This window comes from Ceratotherium simum, chromosome 9 (assembly GCF_057802395.1).
Source record: "Ceratotherium simum simum isolate JZ-2026a chromosome 9, ASM5780239v1, whole genome shotgun sequence".
In the NCBI taxonomy this organism is placed as follows: Eukaryota; Metazoa; Chordata; class Mammalia; order Perissodactyla; family Rhinocerotidae; genus Ceratotherium; species Ceratotherium simum.
In genome coordinates, this window is record NC_141908.1 from 38,548,423 (window position 1) to 38,554,315 (window position 5,893).

Sequence of the window (5,893 nt, forward strand, 5' to 3'; positions counted from 1 at the left end):
AAAAATTGTGAAGATTATACAGAGAGTTGCAATATACCCTGCACCCAGGTTCCTCTATTATTGACATCTTACATTAGTATGGCATATTTGTCACAATTAGAACCAATGTTGATACATTCTTATTAACTGGAATCCATAGTTTATTCAGAATTTCTTTTTACTTAATGCCCTTTTCTGTTCCAGGACGCTATCCAGGATACAACATTACATTTAGTCCTCATGTCTACCTAGGCTTCTCTTGACTCTGACAATTTCTCAGTCTTTACTTGTTTTTGATGACCTTGACAGTTTTGAGAAGAACTGGTTGGTATTTTGTAGAATATCTCCTACCTAGGATTTGTCTGATGTTTTTCTCATTATCCCACTAGGTTATGGGTTAGAGGAAGAAGACCACAAAGATAAAGTGCCATTCTCATTACATCATATCAAGCGTACACAGTATCGACATGACCTGTCACTATTGAAGTCAATCTTGATCACCTAACTGAAGTGGTGTTTGTTGGATATCTCTACTGTAGAGTTACTTTTTTCTCCCCTTTCTATACTGTACACTTTGGAAGGAAGTCATCATGCTTAAGGAAGGGGGTGTTATGCTCCACCTTCTTCAGGGTGGACTGTCTACGTAAATTACTTGGAATTCTTCTGCATAGGAGATTTGTCTCTTCACCCCGTTTGTTATTTATTCCATCATCTATTTATATCAATATGGACCCATCCATGGATATTTATTTTATATTTTGGGTTATATTCTAATACTCTTTTACTTATTTTGTTGCTCGAACTGTTCCATATTTGGCCATTGGGAGCTCATTCAATTGGCTCTGTCTCTCTTTGATATATCCCCATCATTGTGAGGTTTTTGTGATGTATTTTAAATACTTCCCTACATTCTGGCACTACAAAATACTATAGGTTCTTCTTGTACATTTCCTGCTCTAGTCCTAGAATCAGTCATTTCTCCAAGGAACCCTGGTTTCTTTCATTAGAGAATGATATTAAAAACCAAAATCTTGGTGCTTGGTGTTCTCATTGCTGCTAGAGTATCATTGCTTCTAGGCCCTCTCAGTTGACAGAAAAAGTTGATATTTGTGTGTAAATTAACCCATGTATATAACATATCTATAAATATCTGTGTAATCATCTGTATCTATATTAAGCTAATATTGAATGTATACTGATGTCTCCGACTCTAATATATTTTCTTATGGATCAGTCTAGCCTCTTCCCTTGCTTATCTGTTAATTTCCATTTTGACAGTGAAAAACTTGGCTCCCATCATCAACCATTCATTTATTAATAGTTCATTTCAAACATACATGTACAGCAGTAATAGAATGGCTAACCGGTACCTCCATGGAAAACAGCTTTTTCAACTAGAGTACAATTTTTATGTATAGTTTCTTTTGCCTCTAATTTTACAGACTCCAATCATTTCCAAAGTTATTTAGGTCAGCTCCTTTCCTTTCCACTTTCTTTAGTAGATTGTTTCATACATTAGTAATATAGTTAGATTGTCCTTTCATATTCTGCTTCGATCCTGGGATCCCCTAAGTGAATTTTTGTTAATTTGCATACGTTGAGTCATTCTTTGTGCTATAAAGTTCTATGGGTTTTGACAAATGGGTATATATATGTCACACATATCATATATCATACAGATATACAATATCATACAGAATAGTTTTACCATTCTTGTCTTAATCTGCTCAAGCTGCCATAACAAAATTCCACAGGCTGGGTGGCTTAACCATCAGAAATTTATTTTCTCACAGTTCTGGATACTGATCCAGATCCAGTGCAAGATCAAGTTTCCGGCAGTGTTCAGTTTTTGGTAAGAGCTCTCTTCCTGGCTTGCAGATGGCTGCTTTGTCCTCAAATAGCTGTTCCCACCTACAATGCTCTGCTCAGCAGTCAGCCTCCAGAACTGTGAGAAAATAAATTTTTGTTGTATAAGCCACCCAGTCTGCGGTATTTTGTTTCAGTAGCCCAAGTAGACTAAGAGAGCTCTACAAAACTTATCAGTGCTACATTTATTCAACATTCTCCACACACACATACCACCCCACCCCACCCCAGCCCACCCTCAAACCCCAGGAAACCACTGATTCTCTTTACTATTGCTATAGTATTGTCTCTTCCAGAATGTCATAAAAATGGAATCATACAGTGTATAGCACTTTCAGACCAGATTCTTGCACTTAGCAACACGCATTTAAGATTCATCGTGGCTTCTCTCGGCTTGACTCTCCATTTTTTCTACAGCTGAATAATATTCCATTGTATGGATCTACCATAGTTTGTTTACCCATTAACCTATAAAAGGACATTTTGGTTGCTTCCAGTTTTTGATGATTGTGAATAAAGCTGCTACAAATATTTGTGTGTGGGTTTTTGTGTGGACATAAGTTTTCAAATCAGTGGAGTAAATACCTAGAAGTGTGATTGCTGGATCATATGATAAGACTATCTTTAGCTTTGTAAAAAAACTGCTGAACTTTCTTCCAAAGTGGCTGTACCATTTTGCTTTCCCACCAGCACTGAAAGGGCATTCCTGTGGCTCCAAAATTGGTGTTGTTAGTTTTTTGGATTTTAGTGATCCTAATAGCCATGTAATAGTATCTGATTGTCATTTTAATTTGCAAATCCCAAATGATAAAAGATACTGAGCTCTTTTAATGTACTTATTTGCCATCTATATGTCCTCTTTGGAGACGTGTTTGTTCAGATTTTTTGAACATGTTTTAATTGGGTTGTTTGTGTTCTTGTTTTTGAAGTTTAAAAGTTCTTTTTATGTTTTAAATACAAATGCTTTTTCAAATACATGTTTTGCAAATATTTTCCGCCAATCTCTGACTTTTCTTTTGATTGTCTTAACAATATCTTTCCCAAAGCAGAAGTTTTTAATGTTAACAAAGTCCATGCATCAACTTTTTCTTTCATGAATCATCCTTTTGGCATATCTAAAAATTCATTACCTAATGCAAGGACATCTAGACTTTCTCCTATGTTATCTTCCAGAAGTTTCATGTTTTACATCTAGGTCTATGATCCATTTTTTGTTACTTTTGTGAAATGTGTAAGGTCTCACATATTATGTGCAATTGTTCCAGAACCATTTGCTGAAAACACTGTTCTTTCTCCATTTAACCGCCTTTACTCCCTTGTCAAAGATCAGTGACTATATTTGTATGAGTCTATTTCTGGACACTCTACTCTGTTTCATTGATCTACATGTCTATTGTTTTGCCAATGCCATGCTGTCTTAATCGTTATAGATTTATAGAAAGTCTAGAAATTGGGTATTGTGATTCCTCCGGCTTTCTTCTCCTCCTCCTTCTCCTCCTTCTCCTCCTCCTTTTCCTCCTTCCTCTTCTTCTTCTGCTTCTTCTTCTTCTGTAGTACATTGACTATTCAAGGCCTTTTGCCTTTCATAAAAACTTGAGAATCAGTTTGTCAATGTCTACAGAATAGCTTGCTAAAATTTGATTGGAATTTCACTAAATTTATAGATTAAGTCAGGAAGAACTGACATCTTAATACTATTGAGTCTTCTAATCCAGGAACACAGAATATCTTCTATTCATTTAGATTCTCTTGAATTTCTTTCATCTGAGTTTTCCACATATAGATCTTATATATAATGTGTCAAGTTTATACCCAAGTATTTCATTTTTTTGGTACTCTTGTAAATGGTATTGTTTGTTTAATTTCAAATCCCAGTTGTTTGTTGCTAGTATATAGGAAATCAATTGACTTTGTACAGTAATTTGTATCCCGTGACCTTGCTATACTCACTTATTAGTTTCAGGATTTTTGTTGTTGTTGTTGACTCTTTGGGATTTTCCACATAGACAATCATGTCATTTGCAAACAAAAATAGTTTCATTTCTTCCTTCCCTGTTTGTATACCTTTTATTTTCTTTCGTTGTCTTAGTGCACAAGCTAAGACTTTCAATACAATTGTGAATAGAAGTGGTGACAGAACATTCTTGGTTTGCACCTGATCTTAGGGGGAAAACATCCAGTTTTTCATCACTATGACATTAGATATAGTTTTTTTGTAGATGTTCTTTATCAGGTTGAGGGATTTATCCTCTATTCCTAAGATATACATGTTTCATATTCTTTCAAACTGCTTTATTTTCTCAAGTTCTGATAATTCTGCTGTTTGTGATATCTCCTGACTTTTGCTCCTGGTTGATCACTTCCTTTTGTACTTTGTAAATTTGATTATGAAAGCTTTGTTTTGTTTTTCTGTGGAATTCCTGTCCTTTACTCATAAAGATGTATTCACATAGAAGTGATCAAGTCCAACGCCAATCACTGAATTTACTTAAATACGTTCAGATTCTCTGAGCAAAATTTGAAAGCAAGTAACTAGTTCACTCTTTAATATTCTTTTAAAATCTCCTATCATTTCATGTGCCTCAGGAACAAAATTGGGAGGCCAATAAGAGACCTGGATTCAGTTTCCTGCCCAGCTTTTTGGCTAGTTATACAGTCTTGGCCAGGCTCTTTAATTTCAAAGATCCTTAATCTTACCAGTTCTCTATATAAAAATTAAAAATGATGGGGCCGGCCCGGTGGTGTAGCGGTTAAGTGCTCTGCTGCGGCGGCCCGAGGGTTCAGAGGGTTGGATCCTGGGCACGCACTGACGCAGCGCTTGTCAGGCCATGCTGTGGCGGCGTCCAATATAAAGTAGAGGGAGATGGACCTGGACGTTAGCCCAGGGCCAGTCTTCCTCAGCAAAAAAAAAGAGGAGGATTGGCATCGGATGTTAGCTTAGGGCAGATCTTCCTCACACACAAAAAAAATTAGAAGTGGTAACATCCACCACTTATTTTCACTCAGAGGAATTTAGAGATGACTCAATATCTTTCTATTATCAAGCTTGTAAACTCCTTGAATGGTGTTGTGAACACACTCTAAGGTAGCCTGCTGATCCCCACCTCCTGATGTTCATGCCTTTGTGTAATCCCTGCTTCTTGAGTGTGGATGGGTCCTGTGACTTGTGCCTAACAAACAGAATACGGCACAGTTGATAAGATGTCACTCCTGTGTGATTATGTCCTGCCATATGGGAAGATGATGAGATGTCACTCCTGTGGTTACATTGCATTATTTGAGAGAGACTTCGTCTTGCTTGACGTCTTTCTTTCTTTCCATTGCTCGCTTTAATAAGCAAGCTGCCATGAATCTTATGGTGACAAGGAAACGATTTTGACAACAACCTAAGAGAGCTTAATAGTAAATCCTTCCCCAGTCAAGCCTCCAGTTGAGAACCCAATCCTGGGTGACAGCTTGATTGCAGCCTTGTGAGACCCTGAGCAGACCCAGCTGAACTTTGCCCATACTCCTGACCCATGAAAACATTGAGATAATAAATGTGTTTTAAGTCTCTAAGTCTGTAGCACTTTGTTAAACACCCACAGAAAGTTAATACAAGTGCAAAGCCTCAATTAAGTAGGTAATGCCTTTTGAGAATCTCAAAGAAGTAAGCATCAAGAGGTCACCCCAGATTTTAACGAATCTGCTTTTAAAATAACTATTGCATTTAAGGTAGGTAGGTAAAGAGAGAGAGAGAGAGAAGTGAGAAAGTTCTGACACTGAAGAATAGCATTCATTATTTCAGAAAGGTATCCAATTTGTGTTTTATTGCCCATAGTTCTGTAAGGAATGGATATGAAGTATCAATAATTTTGTGATCTGAAGGGTTCAATATACTTTTTATGTATTATTTACTGTACTTAGATTGTATACATCCCTAAATACTTATACTTTATGATAAATACATACAAACTGTGTCCAAGTTTGATTTCTTCAGTTTAAATTAAGATTTTTAATACTGTTTGTATCATGCAACTAAGATATATAAGCATTGCAAAGTAAAAAG